This window comes from Rattus norvegicus, chromosome 2 (assembly GCF_036323735.1).
Source record: "Rattus norvegicus strain BN/NHsdMcwi chromosome 2, GRCr8, whole genome shotgun sequence".
Lineage (NCBI taxonomy): Eukaryota > Metazoa > Chordata > Mammalia > Rodentia > Muridae > Rattus > Rattus norvegicus.
Window position 1 is genome coordinate 26,194,303 of NC_086020.1, and position 23,379 is coordinate 26,217,681.

The 23,379-nt window shown below is 45.4% G+C and overlaps 2 long non-coding RNA genes across 4 annotated transcripts; one reads left to right on the plus strand and one right to left on the minus strand.

Moving 5' to 3' along the window:
- Positions 1 to 1,957: 1,957 nt before the first annotated feature.
- On the plus strand, positions 1,958 to 10,684 carry LOC134485573 (uncharacterized). The gene is made up of 2 exons (XR_010063701.1): positions 1,958 to 3,476; positions 10,319 to 10,684. It is a non-coding gene; the product is annotated as an uncharacterized LOC134485573 (long non-coding RNA).
- Positions 10,431 to 22,067, minus strand: LOC103691422 (uncharacterized). 3 transcript variants are annotated; one of them, XR_005500506.2, is made up of 3 exons: positions 21,857 to 22,051; positions 21,550 to 21,761; positions 10,431 to 10,568 (listed from the first exon to the last, which is right to left on the minus strand). It is a non-coding gene; the product is annotated as an uncharacterized LOC103691422 (long non-coding RNA). The 3 variants fall into 3 exon arrangements; XR_010063700.1 differs by lacking the exon at positions 10,431 to 10,568 and adding an exon at positions 10,771 to 12,433 and having other exon boundaries at positions 21,857 to 22,054; XR_010063699.1 differs by lacking the exon at positions 10,431 to 10,568 and adding exons at positions 16,322 to 16,678; positions 16,775 to 19,727 and having other exon boundaries at positions 21,550 to 22,067.
- Positions 22,068 to 23,379: the final 1,312 nt, after the last annotated feature.

The following is a 23,379-nucleotide window of genomic DNA, read 5'->3' on the forward strand; positions in this document are numbered from 1 at the left end:
AACACTGTGAAAAGCAAGTCCAGGCAGCCCCGCCCTGCCGCTAGGACTAACAGACCATAAAGATAAAGAAAAGGAATGCAGGAATCAGCCCAAGTTATCAGGACTGACTCAAACCATCTGGCAGAAGGGCACCTCCCCCAGCTTACTCAGAGTCACACCTTAACCAGATGTCCTTCAAACCCTGATACGCCCCTAGCTTCTAAAATCCTGTACGCTCCAGTCAATACGTACTCCCGCTGTGCTGTAATCTTACTGCCATGTTTAAATGAGCCAATCACTTATAGCCGCGCCAGAAATTAGCCAATTGTGTGTAACCGCGCCAAACCCCCTAGCCTTCCCTATATAAACCCCTGACTTTTGAGCTTCGGGGTCGACGCCTCTGTCTCCTGCGCAGGATACGTGTCAACCCAGAGATCCCCGTAATAGATATCCATAATAAACCTCGCCTTTGCTTATTACATCCAAAATGGTCTCTCTGTGTCTGGGGTCCGCGATTTCCTGCGACTTTAGGAAGGGTCTCTCTTTGAGGATCTTTCATTTGGGGGTTCGTCTGGGATCAGTGTTTCCTGGGGCGCACCATCCTGAGACTCGAGCTAGGATCTTTCACTATCATTGTTCTATTGATCCTGACCATTCTGACTGCTATAAGATGAAATCTCAAAGTAGTTTTAATTTGAACTTCCCTGATGGCTAAGTGTGGTGGTTTGAATGAGAGTGGCCTCTGTAGACTTACAGTGTTTGAAGGAGACTTGGTCTTGTTGGAAGAGGTGTGACTTTATTGAAAGAAGTCTAGCACAAGAGGTGGGCTTTGAAATTTCAAAAGCTCATGCCAGGCTCAGTCAGCCTCCCTCTCCCTCTTCCCCTCCCGCCCTGCTCCCCCTCTCCCTCCCTACTTCTCTGCCTGCAGATCATGTAAGATTTCAGCCTCACACCACCTGCCCCCATGCTTCCTCCCATTGATAATGGATTAATCTCTGAGACTATAAGCAAGCCTCCGAGTAAATGTTTTACAGGAATTTCCTTGGTCACGGTGTCTTGTCACAGCGATAGAACAGTAAGACACTAAGGATGATGGACACACCTTTAAGTATTTCTCAGCCAATTGTGTTTTATCTTTTGAGAACTCTGTTTAGTTTCTATATCCCATTTTTAAGCTGTCTTGTTTGTTTTTGATGTCCAGCTTTTTTAGTCTTTTATGTATTTTTATATAATGACCCTCTATAAGATTTATAAATGCTAAAGATTTTCCCCCAGTCTATAGACTGCTTCTGCTTCACACAAATGATACTGTTCCTTGCCATACAGAAGCTTTTAACCTTCATTTGGTCACATTTATTCATTGTGGCCTTAGTGCCTGCATTATCAATGTGCTGTTTTAAAGGTCTTTTCTGGTGTCAAGAGGTGATATCTATCCCTCTCCCTGACTTCTGTCAGACTCAGGGCACTTGGTCTTACGCTGAGGCCATCCAGCATGCCTGTCAGCATTGTTGAAGACACTCTATTTACTGCAGTTTGTGTTTTGGGCTTTTTAATTAAAAGAAAAGCAGGGACTTCTATTTGTGTGGGTTTCTGTGTGGGCCTTCAATTCAATTTCATTGATCTAAGTGTTTCCGTGCCAACGCTATGCTCTTTTCACTACTGTATCTCAAAATGAACAATAGTCCAACCTGAACTTTACGATGGCAATGTTCCCCCGGGTCGTTTATTACTCAGTACTGTTTTAAGTCTGCTGGGTCCTTTGTGTTTTCATAAGAAGTTGAAAGTCAAATTATCAGTTCCTATGAAGAACTGTGTTATGACCTTTATGTATATTGTATCATACATATTGTTCTATTAAGAATTTTCTGCTTAGTGGTAGAGCACTTGCCTAGCAAGCACAAGGCCCTGGGTTTGGTCCTTAGCTCCAAAAAAAAAAAAAAAAAAAAAAAGAATTTACTGTTTTGTTCATTACTGTATCATGAGGAACATTTATTCATTACAAAGTGTTTATGGAATGTCTAGTATTCTGCCATGAGTTTGACAAAATGCCTCTGGGAGATTGAATTATCTTAAGTTTCACAGAAAATCATTGACTTAAGAAAAGGACCCCAGACAAATTGCTGGGGGAAAGTCAGTGTCTGTCTGTCTGTCTGTCTGTCTGTCTGTCTCTCTCTCTCTCTCTCTCTCTCTCTCACACACACACACATACACACACAGACATACACACACACACACACACACACACACACACACACAACTTGCACGTCTCAGGGAACGGACACCATGAGCATCACTTGGCCATCACACTCATAAGCTCACAGTGGCAAAAGGTCAAGTCAGAATTCTAGCACAGATAGGAGAAGGGCACAAGAAGCCCCTGTCCACCCCTGTGCCTGAGAAACTATTACCATTTGGTGGCATCTAGGGGATGGAAAATTATTTTTTTCTGGAGGTATGCACACTGGTAAATTGTCAGTGTGGGCAACAAGAACTGGATTCAGTGGGACAGTGGGAAGAGAAGCGGGGGTACTTACTGGGGATGTCTCAGCGGAGGGGACTTGGGATGGATGTGATCAAACTTTATTATATATATCTATGAAAATGGCAAAAGATCTATATGTGTGTGTGTGTGTGTGTGTGTGTGTGTGTGTGTGTGTGTGTGTGTGTGTAAAGGGCCAATAAATTTGCTCAGTATCTAAAAGGCACCTGGTGACCTGAGCTCAATTCAATCCCTGGCACCCACATGGTAGAAAGAGAGAAGCAATTCCCTTGGGCTGTCTTCCGCCTTATGTGTGTGCCACGGCATGTGCACACACACACAGTGTAAAACAGAAACAAAGGAAAGAAAGAGCAGGAAGGGAGGGAAAGGGAAATACCTTAGAATCAATCAAGAATGCCCTGGATCCTGGTTTCTTTGTTAGTTTTTTAATTATGAGCAAGGAATTTAATTCATCAATTTATTGTGAATGTAGTCAGATTTTTTTTCTTTTTTTTTTTTTGAGCTGGGGACCAATCCCAGGGCCTTGTGCTTGCTAGGCAAGCGCTCTACCACTGAGCTAAATCCCCAACCCTGTAGTCAGATGTTTTAAGTGCATTTTTTTTCCTCAAAAAGATACACTGGAGTTCGTTCCCCAGCATTTCTGAATGTGGCCTTTTCTGGACACAGAGTGGAGGTAACTGAATTCAAAGGGGGTCATAAAGCAAGACATCGGTTTGTCTGGTCTCTCAGTATAGAGGAAGTCACACAGGAAAAGCACCTCGTGATGCTGAAAGCAACATTCCAGGGGATGCTTCTGCGATTCAAGGACGGCCAGCACACTCAGCAGTTAGGGGAGAGGCACGGAGCCAGCTTGTCTTCATAGTTCTAGGCTTAGATAGAACAGGCGCGCAAACCGGAAGTGATCTCATATCGGTTAAACGAAGTATATTGGATGGCTCACCCAATTTCTACCTAGTAACCTTGTCTGCCTAGTAATTCCTGTCATGGTCAACATAAGGTAAGCTGGAGCCTATGAGTGTGAAGTACATGTACCAAATGACCAGAGAGGACAGATTGCTCTAGCATAATTGTCTTATCTGACCCTGCAATGTGCTGTCTGTGATGATACTCAATGTTGCTGAAGGCCTGGTGTAGGTAGTGGAGATCTCCTTTCACAGGCATCTGGCTAGCACACTGCCTGCTCACTTCTCCAGCTGTTACTTTGTCTTGTGCCCTAAGTTCTGCTTCTCTTTCCAGCTTGACACTGACTTCCTCTGGGGAGCTTCCTCTGCAACCTCTGCACCTCAAACAGAGGGCTGAGGAAATACACAGTGGGTTCTTAGTAAGCACTGTAGAAATAGTGTAATATTCTAAAGAAGTTCAACATTCCTTCATGAGAAAAGTCCTGGAAAGACCAGGAATTCAAGGCCCATACCTAAACATAGTAAAAGCAATATACAGCAAACAAGTAGCCAACATCAAACTAAATGGAGAGAAACTTGAAGCAATCCCACTAAAATCAGGGACTACACAAGGCTGCCCACTCTCTCCCTACTTATTCAATATAGTTCTTGAAGTTCTAGCCAGAGCAATCAGACAACAAAAGGAGGTCAAGGGGATACAGATTGGTAAAGAAGAAGTCAAAATATCACTATTTGCAGATGATATGATTGTATACTTAAGTGATCCCAAAAGTTCCACCAGAGAACTACTAAAGCTGATAAACAACTTCAGAAAAGTGGCTGGGTATAAAATTAACTCAAATAAATCGGTAGCCTTCCTCTACACAAAAGAGAAACAAGCCAAGAAAGAAATTAGGGAAACGACACCCTTCATAATAGTCCCAAATAATATCAAATACCTCGGTGTCATTTTAACCAAGCAAGTGAAAGATCTGGACAATAAGAACTTCAAGACACTGAAGAAAGAAATTGAAGAAGACCTCAGAAGATGGAAAGATCTCCCATGCTCATGGATTGGCAGGATTAATATAGTAAAAATGGCCATTTTACCAAAAGCGATCTACAGATTCAATGTAATCCCCATCAAAATTCCAACTCAATTCTTCACAGAGTTAGAAAGAGCAATTTGTAAATTCATTTGGAATAACAAAAAACCCAGGATAGTGAAAACTTCTCAACAATAAAAGACCTTATGGGGGAATCACCATCCCTGACCTCAAGTAGTATTACAGAGCAATAGTGATAAAAACTGCATGGTATTGGTACAGAGACAGGCAGGTAAATCAGTGGAATAGAATTCAAGACCCAGAAATGAACCCACACACCTATGGTCACTTGATGTTTGACAAAGGACTTAAAACCATGCAGTGAAAAAAAAGCATTTTCAGCAAATAGTGCAGGTTCAACTGGAGGTCAGCATGTAGAAGAATGCAGATCGATCCATGCTTATCACCCTGTGCAAAGCTTAAGTCCAAGTGGATCAATGACCTCTACATCAAACGAGATACATTCAAACTAATAGAAATAAAAAAGTGGGGAAGCATCTCGAACACATGGATACTGCGGAAATTTTCCTGAACAAAACACCAGTGGCTCATGCTCTAAGATCAAGAATCGACAAACGGGACCTCATAAAACTGCAAAGCTTCTGTAAGGCAAAGGACACTTTGCCCTTAGGACAAAACAGCAACCAACAGATTGGGAAAAGATCTTTACCAATTCTACATCTGATAGAGGGCTATTATCTAAAATATGCAAAGAACTCAAGAAGTTAGACCCCAAAGAACCAAATAACACTATTAAAAATGGGGTATGGAGCTAAACAAAGAATTCTCAGCTGAGGGATTTCAAATGGCTGAGAAGTACCTAAAGAAATGCTCAACAACCTTAATCATCAGGGAAATGCAAATCAAAACAACCCTGAGATTTTACCTCACACCAGTGAGAATGGCTAAGATCAAAACCTCAGGTGACAGCAGATGCTGGCAAGGATGTGGAGAAAGAGGAACACTCCTCCATTGTTGGACCCCCAGGGCAGGGGAATGGGGGGGGGAGGTGGTAAGAGGGGTATGGGGGGAACAGCCTTATGGGGGAGGGGGAGGGGGAGGGGGAGGGGGTTTATGGACAAGAAACCAGAAAAGGGAATAACATTTAAAACGTAAGTAAAGAAATATATCCAATAAAAATAAAAGAGGTCGGGTTGGGGATTTAGCTCAGTGGTAGAGCTCTTGCCTAGCAAATGCAAGGCCCTGGGTTTGGTCCCCAGCTCCGAAAAAAAGAAAAAGAAAAAAAATAAAATAAAAGAAGTTAATCAGTTTAAAACATTGTATGTAAGACAGTATGAGGTGAACCATGTAAGTTGTATCCACGTTTCTTCTCTTCCTTTCCCAACTAGTCTACCCACAGATTGTAACTGTTACTGGGTTGTTGTGTGCAAGTGCACTGAGGTTTTTTTTTTTTTAAATTTCATACACATATTAAAAGGCAAAATTACAACTAATTTAGGTATGTTATGAGCAAAAGATTTCTCCCTTGTTATTGTTTTCTCCAAGGAGAGAATCCAGCCAAGAAACAACCACATGTTTAAGCAGAAGTTCGTTTTGAGAAGCCTAGTATATACTCCAGAGAGAGACTGGAGTAAGCTGACTGGGAGGGAGATGGGTGGCAGCCCACTGGGTTCTGCACTGTTGACTTTATCAAAGTTCTTATGAATGGTTTTAAGTGGGTGGTATACATTCATGGCGGCAGGGCGGTCCTTTTGCCCTCCATGTTGTGGCGGTCCAGATCTCCCTTTTAGTGCATTTCTTCCCACGAGCCTCTTGAAAACCAAAGAACAGTGCAAACGATACAGTAATGAAGCCACAGTGTGTGCGGAGTGCAGACCCACCATTGGTGGGCATGTACGGCAACTGGGAAGTTCCAATTAGATTGAAAGTTTGGATACAATTATGTGGAATTTGGCTTGAGTGACACTATTTCGGTTAGGTCTGGTCAGTTGGGTCAAAACTCAGCCCCAAAAACTGGTCTCCAGGGTCAGTGAATGGCTCAGGGACTAGGGGCATTTGCCACCCAGCGGTACAAGCCTGGCAAGCTGAGTTCAGTTCTGTGTTGTCACAGGATTAAAGGTTGATGGACGGTACAGATCCCACAAAGTTGTCCTCTGACTTCCATATACACGTCTTGATATGTGTGCCTCTCAACAACAGTAATTTAGAAACTAGTTTCCCATAATTTCTTTCCCCGTTAAAACTAAACACAGTGTAGCCATTGTCAGTGTTTCTGTATAATAAACACATGCATTATATGATTTTACATAGTTGCTTAGTGTCATAACATATCGGATAGCTACACTGGGGTATTTAAGTGTTCCCAGGTTTTACCATTGTAAGTAAAGATACGATGCACCCTTTTGAGCACACGTTTTTGCCTGTGGTGGGAGTGTTTCTGATTGGCTAAAGATCCAGATTTGCAATTTCCAGGGAACATTATGATGATGCCCAGTAAAGGACACTCAAGAAGAGTCATGCTGTAGTATTAACTCTGTCACGCCTGCTCTGTGAAATCTAAGCAGGCCTCTGAATTCTGTTACTTCCTTTGTTGGGGGGAGAAAGGTACCATCCTAGTTTGCCATTTGTGAATATCCAATGACAAAATATGCCTCCTGGTTGTCTTAGGCACAAGTTTGGTGCATTTGGTCTGTGTATGCCCCCTCCTTCCTCATTATTTGGTTTGCTTTTTTTTCCTCCCTCTTCTTCCTCCTCTTCATCCTCCTCTTCTCCTAGGGTTTGCAGGGGTCAAAGGACTCACCTAACATATGCACACCACAGGCTAACACTCCACCAGTGAGCTATAGTTGCTTCCCAGTTTGTAGTTAGTCGAGTTTCTCCTTAGCCTCTCCATGGTCTGCTTAATTCCATTCAATGGCATGCAAATTTTTAGTGGTTGACAGGAACTGACCACCTTTAAATATCTAACATGGGATTGAATAGGGGAATATTATTGAAATTAAATAAATGAATGTATTATATGGAAATAAATCTTTGGAAGGGCAAACTCAGTACCTCGTATTTGATTATCTTTAGAAAAAAAACATGAAAGTGGCCTATAATAATAATACAGAGTACCTTTAATCCCAGCAGCGAAGGGGAAAATGGCACATTAGTCAGTCCTCACTGCTATAATGGAATGTTTGCAACAGCTAACTTATAAACGGAGTTTGTCTCAGGGCTCTAAAGGTTCAGTCCAAGATCGAGCATCTCCACTGTTTGCTCTAGCAAGGGCAATGGTCATGACAGAATTGTGTAATGAACAAACCACTTATGTCATGAGCCAGAAATGAGAAAGAAAACAGGCCAGGGTCCTATAACCAACCTTGACCTACAATGAGCACAGGGTCAGAAATGGCTGAGCATGACCGACAATATACCTGCAGTGAGCTAAGAACCTGCTATAGGGTCCTATTTCCTGAAGGTTTTACCATCGTCTACTGGGAACACCCTGAATACCAAAATTTTAACACATAACATCTAGGACATGTTCCACATACAAATTAGATCAAATACACAGAAATTGTCTACCCCAGATGCTTATAAGCCATGGGTAGGAAAGTCTATACACCCATGTTAATCAAGACAATCAATTATGAAATACCTCCCAATTGGTTACAAAGGTGTCTATGACTAGTTTGTTACCAAAATCCCAGACCTGGAAGTTTTGCTTTATTGCTGAACAGTTCTGTGTGCAAGTGATAAGCTTCAAGTTTCTTATAGAATATAAATAAAAAAAAATATTTCAAAGGTTATATGAGGCACTATATACAAGAAACTCAAGAGAGACCTGTGGAAAATGTGATATTCAGCAGATGTAACCAAGATAAATAGAAATGAAAATATTCTCATGGAAATAGCATTTCAGAGATGCCCTAGCTCTGAGGTCTTGAACTAAGAGTTACTACTCTGGACCCCCACTTTCCTCTCTTGCAAAGAGCAGAGATAGATCTTTAACGTCCCTGTTACTCAGGCAACAACAAGGACAGCTGCAGGTAAACAGTGCTCACATGGGTTAGGCCTGTTCCCACTGCTACACTTAGTCACTCTGATCCTCACAGAAAACCTGAAGCAGCCTTTGCTTTCTGCTAATTTTTGAAGGAAATTCCTGCATCTCGTTTTGTTTTACTTTAAGGCTTTTAACAAATAGTTTTTCATCGTTTTTAAAAACATTGTGTGTGTGTGTGTGTGTGTGTGTGTGTGTGTGTGTGTGTGTGAGAGAGAGAGAGAGAGAGAGAGAGAGAGAGAGAGAGAGAGAGAGAGCGAGCATGCATGCAGCTTGGTGCATATACGGAGATCCGAGGTCAGCTTGTGGGAGTCAATTCTGTCCTCCTACCATGTGGCCCTGGGGATTAAAATCAGGTGGCTAGGCTTCACTCTGAGCATCTTAACCTGCTGAGGTGGTTTGAATACAAATGGCTCCCATAGGTTCATATATTTGAATACTTACTCCCTACTTGGTTGAACTGTGTGGGAAGGACTAGAAAGGATAGCCTTGTCAGAGGAGATGTGGAAAGACCCACGGAGAGGACCTTTCCCTCAGGAGGAGACCCAAGCGCCCAATGATCGAGCCGAGTCCACTCGGATGCAATCAGCAAGAGGGTTTATTGGAAAACACAGGTACCTGTGGGCACACGGTCTCTTCGGAGGACTTGCGCGCCCAGCAGCTCCAGCATGGGGCTTTTATAGGGTTTGGGGAAGCAGAAGCGGGCGTACAGAAGCAGATGCATAGTTACGGGGATTGGTGGATTCAAACGAGGCACATAGACATGTTCACATATGATTGGCTATTTCACATGATGAGGTAATAAGGTATAGCTACACACATTGGCAGGTTTGGGGCATCCTGGATGTCGGGGGCTGGGGGCTTATCTCTTCCTGCCAGGTGGCCTGTGAGTCAGATCCGGTACTCCTGGTCTGTTCTGCATTCCTTTCCTTTTATGGTCTGTTAGTTCTAGCGGCAGGGCAGGGCTGCCTGGACTTGCTTTTCACAGTGTTTAGTCCTGAGGTTGTGAATTTTGAAACATACTCTTTTAACTTCATAATTTTAAACCTTAAATCTGTATAATTTTCCTTTCAATGTGTCACTGAGGGTAGGCTTTGAGGTTTCAGAAAGCCCAGGCCATTCCCAGTTAGCTCTCTCTGCCTCATGATGGGTGTCAAGATGAGAGCTCTCAATCAATGGTCCAGTGTCCTTCCTACTGTCATGCTCCTGCCATGGTGATCATAAACTCTAACCTCTTGAAACTGTACACACACAATAAACTTCCTCTTCCCTAAGTTGTCTTGGTTTTGAAGTATTATCACAGCAACAGAAAAGTAACTAAGACACTTGCTAATCAATTTCCCTGACCCTTCAGGCATTTATTATTATTATTATTAAAACTTTAAAGCTATTTTCCTCTTTGAGAAGAAACAATGGCTATAAAGAAAAATTTACATTAGTTATCTAATGCTGTTCAGCAAACTATCCCCAAAGCTTACTGCTGTAAATGTCAAGTTTTCCTTGTCCCAGATGAGATTTGAGAGCTAGAGACTCAGCAAGCGTGGTTCTCCAGAGGCTCTCGTGAGGTTACAGTGCAATTGTCTGACGTTTAGACTACAGCTGTCTGAGGGAACGGGAGAATCTCTGCGGAATTTGCTCCTGCAGTTGCTGGGATAGATTTCAAGCCCCCATCATACGGGACTTGAACAAAAAGCAAGGTTTTTGGAGGCTGCTTTCCCAGTCGAAAAATTAGAATGAAAAAAGATGGGGAAGAGAGGATGGTGGGAAAGAACCAGGACTGAAGCTACAGTCTCCTAACTGTGAGCATATTCACGCTGCTAATCTTAGAGTCCATCATCTCTTCCAGATTATCTTTGCTAGAAGAAAGTCGAGTCCAGCCCAAACTCAAAGAGGAAGACAGTTGAGTTTCACTTTGCTTCAGGGGAAAATATCCAGAGTATGAACAATATATCACAGCCGAACTGAAGCCACCTACCATGAGGAAAGCATGTCATCCGACCACTTTTATACTACAATAATCCAGTGTTTCCTTGCCTCCTGAGTACTGGGCGCACAGGTGTGTGCACCACGCACCAGAGCTGAGTGTGTCTTTATAGCTGCAAAAAGCACAGAGAAGAATATGAAAAACAGCTGGGTTCACTGGCTTGAATTAGCAATTATTATGTCTGTCCTATCCTTTTAAAAAAACTCATTTAAAAGTATTTTAAAGGTATTTTATGTCCTGTTTAGTTTTTAATTGACATAATCTCCCTCTCTTTCTCTCTCTCTCTCTCTCTCTCTCTCTCTCTCTCTCTCTCTCTCTCTCTCTCCCTCTCTCTCCCTCCCTCTCTCTCTCTCTCTCTCTCTCTCTCTCTCTCTCTCTCTCTCTTTCTCTGTGTGTGTGTGTGTGTGTGTGTGTGTGTGTGTGTGTGATACCATGTGGTAGATTGATACACATACATAGTTGATGTTCAACTCAAAACAAACACTCATTTCTTCAAACATTATTATTTCTTTGTGGTTAAAAACATTCAAAATTCTTCGGTTTTTAAAAATACACTAAACTTCCAATATCTGTGGTTAACCTACCGTGTGACAGAACATCAGAATTTATTTTTCCAGGTACTCACTGACCAATCAAAAGACATCTCAAAACCACATGATAAAAGTAGACTGCCCACATGTTTATCCCAAACCTTTCCTACTCACCAGGAACTATCTTCTCAGCCTTTTAAATTTTCTTTCTATAAGTATTGTGAAAACAATGTGCAGTGTATTCATAGATATTTAAATTTTTCATGTAGAATACCATGTCTACATATTATGAACTTACCTTTTCTACTCATGGTGACTTGGTTCAATATTTTCCTTTTTAAGTTATATACTTATATGTTATATATGAAAAGCTCTCAGGGAGAACTTTCTCTCGGGATGGAGACCCTCTAACTCCAAAGACCAGACCGAGACACCACAGGATGTAATCAGCAAGAGGATTTGGTTTATTGTCGGGATACACAGGCACAGGCACCTGTGGGCGCTTCAGTCACTCGGGGGACTGGCGCGCCCCACGGAACCAAGGATGGGCTTTTATAGGATTTTGGGGAGCAGAAGCAAGCATACAGAAGCAGATGCATGGTTATAGGGATATAATTGGTGGATTCTAATATGGCAAGGGTTTAGCCCGGGAGCAAGTTTCCTAGCTACCTTCTTGAAACATAACGGCTGACTCGGCCCCCCAAGGGTTCAGCCCGGGGGCAAGTTTCTTAGCTACCTTTCTGGAACATAACAACTGACTCAGCCCCCCACCAGGGTGTGGGACCTCTCTCGGGGCTTTTTTTTCATTGTCAGGTGCTCAACCGAAGTCGTCCTGTTGCCAGGCCTTCAACCAAACACATCCTGCTTGGCAGCCGCTGTGTACTCAGTGTTCTAACCTTTTTCTGAACCAGTCATCTTAAGTACAGCCTTGCAAAATGGCGTTACTGCTGCTAAGCTGGGGTCTTTCATTCCCCCATTTTTTTTGCTAACTTTGAGTGAAATCTTTCACTCGACTTGGTCAAGAAATTTCTGTCTGGTGGGGGCTTATTTCCCCACTGACTCTAGGCCACAAAAGGGCTAGGAGGAGCCACGTAGGAGTTTTAACTTTAAGGGGTTTGGAGTGTGCTGAACTCTCCATGTCTGGGGTGTAGTGTTGTGATTAGTCAATTCCTCAGACCGGACTGCCTTGACGTGTGGTGTGTGGATCTAAGCCGAGACTCTGTCTACCTTTAGGGCGGTCGGGGTAGTCAGGAGGACGGTGTAGGGTCCTTTTCACTGTGGCTCGAGATTCTTGGTCTGGTGTCTGTGCACCCACACGGTGTCTCCAATCTGGAACGGGTGTGGCACCACCGGATGCTCAAGCTTGTCCTGGTAAGCAGCGGCCAAAGGTCTCTAGACGTCTCTCTGCACAATCTGTAGGGCCTGTAAATGGGCCCTCAGAGAAGGGCTGTCAGCAAAATCAGCAATGTTTGAATCAAAGAAATGGACAAATGGGGGTGGTGTTCTATATATTATTTCAAAAGGAGTTAGACCATGGGGGCCCGGGGTATTCCGGGCCCGATATAGAACTAGGGGAAGGAGGGCCACCCAATCCTTTGAGCCAGTTGCAAGCGTAAGTTTGGATAAAGTCTCCTTAATTGTTCTATTCATGTGTTTTACCTGACCTGAACTCTGGGGTCTATAGGCACAATGTAATTTCTAATCAATCCCCAGCAATTTGGCCACCAACTGACTTACTTGGGAGACGAAAGCGGGCCCGTTGTCCGACCCCAACACTTGAGGCATGTCATACCTGGGAAAGATTTCCTCGAGGAGCTTCTTGGTGACCATTTTTGTAGTCTCGTGTTTTGTGGGGAAGGCTTCGACCCATCCTGAGAAGGTGTCTATAAACACTAGGAGATACTTGTATCCATATATACCTGGTTTAATTTCAGTAAAATCAATTTTCCAATGGATGTCGGGATGGTGTCCCCTAGGACGAACTCCTTGTCCAATCATGGTCTTTTCCGGGTTAACCTGAGCGCACGCTTTGTAACTCTCAGTTACCTTTTGTATCGCTTTGTCCCGATTTAAAAAAAAAACACAGATTTATCTCTTCCCGATCTAGTAAGGTTTTTATCTTCTTAAACCCCAAATGGGTTAATTTATGTAAAAAGGAGATCAATTTAAAAGTCATTTTTATTGGCATAACTGTCTTTCCTTTGTAGACCCACTGTTTTAGTTGAGGGTGGTAGATGGCCCCCATTTTTTTTTCTAGGAGCTCTATGTCCTCATGGGCATAAACCCAACTGGTTTGTCCCACTGGTGGGGGTGTGGGTTGGTCTGGGCTATTTAAGGGCAAGATTTGTTTGCTCATGGCCGCTTCTCGCGCCGTGGCATCGGCCAGCCGGTTTCTTCGTGCCTCTGGGTTGTGCCCTTTTTGGTGTCCTGGACAATGTATAATACTCAGTCTTTTGGGCAAGAATAGGGCTTCTAAGAGGGCCAGAATTTTAGCCATATCTTTACCCTCAGATGTGAGCAGCCCCCGCCTCCGGTAGATCTCCCCGTGGATGTGTGCCGTGGCAAAGGCATAACGGCTGTCTGTATATATATATATTTAGCCTCTTATCTTTTGTCATCTTGAGCGCCTGAGTCAAGGCGATGAGTTCAGCCCGTTGTGCGGAGGTACCAGCAGGCAGGGCTTTCGCCCAAATCACTTTGTCCTCCGTAGTGACCGCAGCTCCAGCCTTTTGTTCTCCCTCTGCCAAGAAGCTGCTGCCATCCGTGTACCATGTGTGGTCAGCATTCTGAAGAGGCTGGTCCGATAGGTCCGGCCTGGTTCCATGTACTTCTGTGAGGATTTGTAGGCAGTCATGCTGTTCTGCCTCCTCTGGTAGAGGAAGCAAGGTGGCAGGATTGAGGGCAACTATAGGCCCAAACTGAACCCGTTCTGCATCCAGTAACAAGGCTTGGTGTGAGAATTAGAGAGCCAGCGGTCTGGGGGCTGTTTTACCAAGGCCTCCACTGCGTGGGGTGCTAGGATGGTGAGTGGCTGTCCCAAAGTCAATTTTCCAGCGTCCTTGATCAGGACAGCAATAGCAGCCACCATCTTTAGGCACGGTGGCCAGCCGGAGGCCACAGGGTCCAATTTCTTAGACAGGTAGGCCACAGGGCGTTTTCAGGGTCCCAACCTTTGTGTTAGGACCCCTTTAGCATACCCCTGTTTCTCATCGATGAACAGTTCAAAAGGTTTGTAGGAGTATGAGGGTGGGATGTTGAACCCTAAAGTCAGGAGCAAATTGTAAGGGTTTGGAACAGTCGGATGAATATCTTCTACCCTCTTGTTGACCTCTCTCAAGTCTTGTACTGGCCTATAATCTCCAGTGCTGGGTTTCTTAACAGGCAGAAGAGGCGTATTCCAAGGCGACCGGCAGGGGACTAGGATGCCTTGATCCAGAAGCCTCGTAATGTGAGGCCTTATACCTTGATAAGCTTCATGGGACAGGGGGTATTGTTTTATGGAGACTGGAGTTGTAATTAAGGGGGGCTGTTGGAGCGCCAACCCCATCCCACCAGTCTCTGTCCAAGCCAGTGTCCTGTCCCAGTTCATAGGGTTAGAACTTGAAGGGGAGTTCCGTGGGGGCCAGTTATTTGGGCCCCTCCTTCCTCAAAATGAATTTGTGCTTTTAGCTTGGTGAGCAGGTCACGGCCCAGCAGAGGGTACGGGCAGTCCGGAACATGTAAGAAGGAATGGGTCACCTTACTAGTAGCCAGCTGAACCCGGCGGTCCGTAGTCCATCGGTATTGTTTCTCACCAGTAGCTCCTTGTACCCAGGCCGTCCGGTCGCTGAGTTGTCCTGAAGCTTGAGTGAGGACTGAATGTTGGGCTCCTGTGTCTATCAGGAAAGCAACCGGCTGCCCCCCAACTTTAAGCGTTACCCTGGGCTCAGGGGGGGCTCCTGGCCCTGACCTCCCTAATCTTTATCTAGAGCCAAGAGGGAGGTTCGTGGTCGAGGCTTTCGGGGTCCGCCAGGCTTCTTGGGGCACTCTCTGGCCCAGTGCCCTTTCTCTTTGTAATAGGCACATTGATCTTTATCCAGCTTCAGCCCCTTTCGAGCTCCCCCCTATCTCTCTTCTTTTCTTGGCCCTGAACTACGGCGGCCAAGATTTGACTCAATTCTCTCTCTTATTAAAAATCTTTTTAGCTTCTTTAAGTAAATCCTGTAATGTATAGCCCTGCAAATTTTCTAACCTCTGTAACTTAGTCCTGATATCTGGAGCAGCCTGCCAGATGAAGGACATAGAGACACTCGTCATTTGTCCTGGGTCATCTGGGTCATAGGGAGTGTACATACGGTAGGCCTCCTTAAGTCTCTCTAGAAAGGCGGAGGGAGTTTCCCCTGCTTCCTGTAATACCTGTTTTACCTGAGCCAAATTAGTAGGGCGTCGTATAGCCCCTCGGAGACCCGCTAGAAGCAACTGGCGATAAAGGCGTAGGTGTCCCTTACCTTCAGCTGTATTAAAATCCCAGTTTGGTCTCTTAAGTGGGAATGTAGCATCAATTTTTTTAGGCAGCTGGGTGGGACGCCCATCATCTCCCAGAACATGCTTTCTGGCCTCTAGGAACACTCTTTGTTTTTTTTCTGAGGTTAAGAGGGCCTGTAAGAGCTGTTGGCAGTCATCCCAAGTAGGCTGGTGGGTAAGTAAAACAGATTCTATTAGGTCGGTGAGTGCCACCGGATCTTTGGAGAAAGAAGGGTTGTGTTGTTTCCAATTGTAAATGTCAGCTGCTGAAAACGGCCAGTATTGGGTCTGGCCACTGGTTCCCTGTCTAAGTGGGAAAGCCTGGGAGGTTGAATCTGGCATCACCTCGCGCTTATTGCGCAATCTCCCTGCGACAGGGGAGAAACCCTTATCAGACTGTGGCCCGGCAACTGATCTGGCCGGCGGCTCTGCCTCCTCCGTTTTAGCCGGGCCTGTCAGAGAGAAGATCTATGAGAGGGGAGTTTGGGTCTGCCGGGAGGACAGGTTTCTTAAGACGTGGCCGGCAGACCGGGCGGGGCCGAGGGGACAGGCTGGGGGTTGAGGGGAGGCCAATTCGGGTCCACGAAGGGTTCCGCCTGGGGGGGGGGGGGTTAAGGCGAGACTCTCTCAAGTGATAATATAAGGAACCTGGTCAGGATGTCCGTGGACGACCCGATCTTTAACCTGTAAAATAATGATCTTATTAAATGTGTCATTCACTGGCCATCCTGCTCCGAAAGTGGGCCACTCGGATGTGTAGAGAGTCTGCCCTTTTCCTTTTTTTTTTTAACCTCGACGGACTGGTTGTGTGCCCAGTTGTGGACGTCTTTCCAATGATCAAGAGTGAGACTTAGGGGCGTTGTTAGGGACTGTCCCATGTTAGTTCTAAGGAAGATTAGAACACAGAGAAAACAAACAACACCAACAGTCAAACAAACAACAGACAGGCGTGCTGCACGGCTTTGGTACCAAACTGAAAGCAAAAAGTCAGATGGAGGTGGCAAAGGTCCGGGGCCCTCTGAAAGCCAAAAATACAGACAGAGGTGCCGTTAGTCCGGATCTTTCTCTTCTCCCAGATTGGGCCCCGAAAAGTCGGGCCCCTAACACCCTTGGAACGTCTTCCAGGGCTGCAGGGCAAGAAGTCCGAGCTCGTCAGCTCCTTCTTCGTCCCGCCCAAATTCCAAACAACCTGGCTGAGCGCTCACAGAACAGACCTGGCTGAGCGCTCACAGAACAGACCTGGCTGAGCGCTCACAGAACCTGGCTGAGCGCTCACAGAACAGACCTGGCTGAGCGCTCACAGAACAGACCTGGCTGAGCGCTCACAGAACAGACCTGGCTGAGCGCTCACAGAACAGACCTGGCTGAGCGCTCACAGAACAGACCTGGCTGAGCGCTCACAGAACAGACCTGGCTGAGCGCTCACAGAACAGACCTGGCCGAGCGCTCACAGAACAGACAGAATAAGGCAGAACGAGACAAAATCAGACAGACAGACAGACGCCGGCCGGCTTACCTCCCAGTGGGTGGTCGGTGGTCCCTGGGTGGAGGATCTCCATTCCCGGCCAACGCACCAAATGAAAAGCTCTCAGGGAGAACTTTCCCTCGGGATGGAGACCCTCTAACTCCAAAGACCAGACCGAGACACCACAGGATGCAATCAGCAAGAGGATTTGGTTTATTGTCGGGATACACAGGCACAGGCACCTGCGGGCGCTTCAGTCACTCGGGGGACTGGCGCGCCCCACGGAACCAAGGATGGGCTTTTATAGGATTTTGGGGAGCAGAAGCAAGCATACAGAAGCAGATGCATGGTTATAGGGATATAATTGGTGGATTCTAATATGGCAAGGGTTTAGCCCGGGAGCAAGTTTCCTAGCTACCTTCTTGAAACATAACGGCTGACTCGGCCCCCCAAGGGTTCAGCCCGGGGGCAAGTTTCTTAGCTACCTTTCTGGAACATAACAACTGACTCAGCCCCCCACCAGGGTGTGGGACCTCTCTCGGGGCTTTTTTTTCATTGTCAGGTGCTCAACCGAAGTCGTCCTGTTGCCAGGCCTTCAACCAAACACATCCTGCTTGGCAGCCGCTGTGTACTCAGTGTTCTAACCTTTTTCTGAACCAGTCATCTTAAGTACAGCCTTGCAAAATGGCATTACTGCTGCTAAGCTGGGGTCTTTCATATATTCCTGTAACAATGTGTTAGTCAGGGTTCTCTTGAGTAAGAGAACTTACAGAATGGGTCTCTTTCTCTATGAAAAAAAGGAAATTTATTGGAATAACTTAAAGGCTGTGGTCCAGCTAATCCAACAATAGCTGCTTATGAACAGAAAGTCAAAGAATCCAATAATTGTTTAGTCCATGAGGCTGAGTGTCTCAGCTGGTCTTCAGTGTACACTGGGACCCCAAGGTAGGCTGTAGTACCAGTGAAGGAATGGATGTGCTAGCAAGAGGAGAGTGAGTAGACAAAAAGCAAAAGCTTCCTTCTTCCGTAGCCTTAGGCAGAAGGTGTGGTCCAGATTAAAGGTGTCCTCCCTTCCAAGACACAGATTAAGGGTGGGTGTTGTACTAACCCATACTTTTTCCAGCAAGATATGAGGGTCCATTTTCCTATACCGATATATCTACATTCAATATTGCCAGATTGGCCTCGCTTTTGCCAAACTCATTTAAGGGTTTGATAGAAGTGGGCATACATAAGTGTATTACTTATCTTGTGTTCCAGGCACAAATGGGATGGGAAAATGGCCCCTTTACAGGTCCTCATTTGGTAGAGTGCTCATTTGGCTAGTGTGTCATTACTGAGTCTCTCACAAAATGTAATAATTAAGTGAGTCCCCTCAGGACTCCCAGGAGCCTCTGGAACAGAGCCAGACTGATCTGACAGGCTCCCCTGGTTCTCCCAAGGGCCACTTCAACCCATTCACCACTTTCCATTAAGCCCTCTCCTGTCCTGCTGCTCTCTGGTACTCAGAATCCACTTACACTCCTGCCGCAGAGAGCTCGAGAAGACCGCATGCAAACTGTCACATCCAACCTTCATCTACAAGCACACTCTACCTCCCATTTTCTCCTTCCAGTATGGTTCAAGTGTGCTCCTTTGACACTAATCCCTAAAGTCAATTGATAAAGTCCATTGGGAGATTGTTTTAGTGGACCTGTAAGAAGAGGGCTTGGGATGTAACTCAGTGGTACAGCATCACCATGTGTATAGCTTATAAACCACCGGAGGACTCTATACGGCTTTCTCACCAAAAATAAACCAAAAATCACTAGCCACAGCCCCTCAACTGTGGCCCTCCAGAACTGTGAATTCAATAAATGTTCTCTCTTGATAAAGTGTTCAAGTCAGTTACAGGAATAGAAAGTAGACTAAGATATTCTGCATGCTATCCTAAGAAAGCATTACCCTTCTTCCCACCCAAGGCTAGTCCTGGCTCAGCAGCAACTCCTCTCTCAACCTCTCAGGGCTCTTCCTTCATAAATAAGCCCTCTTTTGCCTCTATAGTTAACTGCACTTCCTTCCTCTCTACCTCAATTTTCCTCTATGTAAGCACCTTCACATCTTCCTGTGAGTCCTGGGTCTTCTCTTGCATATCATTTGCAGGACCAACCACCACTTCCTCAGAAAGGCATTTCCTTTTATGTAGGAGACTTCTTTGCCTTCTCAGCATTGACAGAAGCAGAATTTAAATGCCTCTGTGTGCCCCTGTCCTCCTCCAGGAATCCTCCTCTGAGTCTTGCAGAAGACATGGTCAATGCTTATCTGCGGAGTAAAGAAGTGGCCCCAGCCTCCAGCCTCATTCATCTACAGACCTGCATCTGATGCATATTTCAAAATGAGAGGTCCCGTTACTGTCCTCTGGGAAGTGCTTTTGGAGGCTGAGTCACAGAGCAGAGTCCAACACAAAATGATCCCGGGAGAGCAACTCTGTCTTGCTCCTCACAAAGCCAAATGCATACTGCTGTAGAATGTTCTCCGACAGCAACTCCATTAAAGATCCTGTGGAGTATTTGACCTTGGCTGACTCAGTGCCATGATAGATAGTGTAGGTCAGAGCTTCAGGCTCTCTAGGAGCCAGTTGTCTGACTTCCGTATCTCACCTGACATCCTTCCGATTAACAGGCACATCTGTTGACTGGCTTGCTGAGCTTATGGGACCTCTATCTCCATCGTAAAGCCTTCACGTCCGGTTTCTCCTCTCCCCTCTTCACTGTCGCCTGCTCATATGAGGATCCTACCAATGTCATAGGCAAATGTATTGGCCTATGTCTCTTTTAAGTTCGGTGACCTTAAAAATTCATGTGACTCTCCTCCATAGGAAGTGTGTCATTCCAGGGACCTTGGATCACGCTCTTGAGTTGGGATCTCTCATGCTCGATTCAGAATTGACTACACTCTGCTTTCCTGTAAAAGCAGAGCCCTTACAACAATGCCAAGCAACCAGAGCTTCCAGGGACTAAGCCACTACCTAAAGACGATACATGGACTGACCCTGGACTCTGACTTCATAGGTAGCAATGAATATCCTAGTAAGAGCACCAGTGGAAGGGGAAGCCCTGGGTCCTGCTAAGACTGAACCCCCAGTGAACTAGACTGTTGGGGGGAGGGCGGCAATGGGGGGAGGGTTGGGAGGGGAACACCCATAAGGAAGGGGAGGGGGGAGGGGGATGTTTGCCCGGAAACCAAAGAATTATTAAGTATTAAATAAATTAAAAAATATATATATATAAAAAAAAAGCAGAGCCCTTAGTTTAGGTTAGCACCGCCTTTTCTAATATAAATAGCAAGAGAGGAAAAATGCAGTAAGCTAATATTGTTGCTGACTGACAGCCCTGGTAAAAAGACAGAGCGCGGGCACCAGGCATAGCACAGTGTAGACTGGTTAGCATACTAAGGCCCTAAATTCCACTCCGAGTGGACTCCATCCCCACAAAAAAAAAAAAAAAAAAAAGACTTTATATTCTAAAGTTGAGAATCTATAAAGAATGAAGCATTTGTTTGCAGCCTCGTTCATTAGTTGTTAGTTTGTTTTTTTTCCCTATCTTTTTCATCCATGGAAACATTTAAACCTACAGTTTCCCAGGAAAGAGACTCCTGCTTACTGAGCATTTATGATATGCCAGACATTGGCTAAATATATTATTTGCTTTCTCCCATTTCAAACAGTTTTCTTCAAACCACATCTTTGTCAACCTGACTCTGTGTAAGAACACTATGGAAACACTCCCATGAGTGTGACTGAGGGCACTTCTGGAAAGGTTTAACTGAAGAGGGAAGACCTTGGAATGTGGGTGGCGCCCTCTCACAGGCCTGGCCCCTGACAGCTAACTGATGGGGGGGGGGGGGGGGCGGGAGGCTGAGTGTCAGCAGCTAGTGTCTCAGGACGTGATCCTCTTCCTCACATTCCCGCTTCTTTGCTGTGTGGATGCTACTCTTAACCCATGAATCCAAAGAAAGTTGTCCTCCATCGAGCTGCACTTGTTGAACATTTTATCACATCAACGAGAAAAGTAAATAGAATGCATTCTAAAAATTAAATGACAGGGCAAAAACAACCCAAGGCCCCAGGAAAAAGCGACGTTACATTCCGAGAAAGTTTAAAGACCCTGTACTGTAGGAGGTGGGGGTTTTTTTTGTTTTGTTTTGTTTTGTTTTTTTAAGTTAAAATTAAGCTATGGTCATCTCTAGTGTATGTGACACTCAAAGGCTTCAGATTTCCACACAAATCCCTCTTGCATGTGTTTCTGGTTCTCCCCTCTCCTCCCCCACATCTCCCTGACCCCCACCCCGTTTCTCCCCACCCCACTCTCTGAGTGGCTCACTGCTCTTTTTCACCATTCACTTAATCTGATTACCTTCCGCCTTTTCCCTTTACTCCTGGCTTTACTCTTTTAAACCAATCATTGTTTTTTAAAGCCTCTGTGGCTACCGACCCCCTTGCCTAAGCTGAAGTGAAAGCGGAAGAATCTCTTTACCTCCCCTGAGCCAAAATCACACCTGACATCAAGGTGTCCTGGTGCAGCGTGCAGCTTAGAGATTAAGTCCCGGGTACTCACCAGGCTTTTAGCTAATAAGGGCTTCGGCAGAGCGAATCCCCGCGTTTGAGCTGATTCCTGAGCCTGCTGGGATTCTCAGGGTGCCATGATGAGTAAACGACGACGCCTCGGAGACTTGGGGATTTTCTACAGATGAGATGTTGCAGAGCAAAGTGTGCTGAGACTTGCGTTATAAGACTGGAAACCTCAAAGGGAATTCGCCGCGTGGCCATCTGAAAGTAACATCGAGTGGAAAAATCAAACCGACAAGTCTGCCCTCCTGGTTAGGTCTAAGAGTGCGGGGTCTGGTTTGGAAACTCCAACCTACTGGATGAAAGAAGGACGTTTCTCCTTGGGGTCAATGTTCCAACTACACTTGGCATGGCAGGTGTGTCCGCTAAAAGCTCCCTTCAAAAGCTGAAGCAGGGGGTTGGGGATTTAGCTCAGTGGTAGAGCGCTTGCCTAGGAAGTGCAAGGCCCCAGCTCCGAAAAAAAGAACCAAAAAAAAAAAAAAAAAAAAAAAGCTGAAACAAATCCCTGCGAGAAGTATAACTCTACTTGAAGAAAAGGGTATTGATTTATTTGCCAAACTTTCTGGGTGCTTTGTGAATATCAGACCTGATATTTGAAGAAGGCAAACTGGAGACAAAACAGATGATATTAATCACGAAAATCACCTTTCTCCCTCCGCTCCAAACAAGCAGGCAGTAAAGAAAATTAGTGTTGAAGACCAGAGCTGGTGGGTAGGTGGTTTGGAGCTGGGGCTGACCATCTGACATCATTTCCTGAGAGAATTTTGCTGAGTGGCAAGACACAGTAAGTTACCATCGGGGGAGGGGTGGGGAAAACTGTTGTTATGAGCACTTAGGGACCCAAGTATTATTTCTGGCAGTAAGAGCAGTGTCTTTATGTCTTTTACATCTCTTGGGGGAGGGACAAATGGTTCTTCGTTCCATGAGGAAGTCTTCTTGACAAAACAAAACAAAACAAACAAAAAAAAAAAAAAAAAACAAGATAAAACAGAAACCGAAACACCCTAAAAGTATTTAGATCCCTGCCAAGGCACCTTGCTTCCTTCCACAGCCTCCCAGTGCCCTGAATTAATGTCTTGTGCCATTTCAATGCATATATCATTCCAGTGATACAGTATGCAATCTCTGCCTAACGGATGCTAACGTTGTACCTTGGAGATGAGCGAGTGAATCATCCAGTTGGTTTAGGAAGAGAACTGCTAGCTTCTAATTGGAAGAGAAAGAAGGAGGAAGGAAGAAGGACAGAGGGAAGAAGGGAGGAGATGAGGGAGGGAGGCGGTGAGGGAAGGAGGGAGGGAGAGAGCTCAGTGGGGGGGAGGATGAGACTGCGTGGGAGTTCCCCTGTGGCCTAAATCTTACAGAAGCTCTTCCTTCTATGCCATAATTTCAGGAATGAAATAGCTACGGCAGTTATAAAGAAGTCTCACAAATTTGCACTCCAAAAAGGACCACCCCAGAGTTGTTCTGGCTAACTGCATGTAACCCTTTTAATAAACCAGTTTGACTCCGTCAGGTGGGAAAGAAAGCAACTCTACTCTTGCCAGCTGCTCTGCTGCAAACCATTAAACTGTCCTTCTCTGCTCTTGTACAAACTCTCTGAACAAGCCCCCAGCTTCACTGCCTCTGCTGAGACATCTTCCGGCCCAATACGAGAAACACAAGGTTACACTCTCCTTTGGTTCAAAGTTGCTCTCCAAGCCACCATTAGCCTTCCATCCATCCTCAGAACCCAGTTAAGTTTGCAAGCCTAAATGTGGGAGATATTGGGGCTGGGGATAGCAAAAGAGGTTGGATGCTTCTCTTTCCAGCTCCACTACCT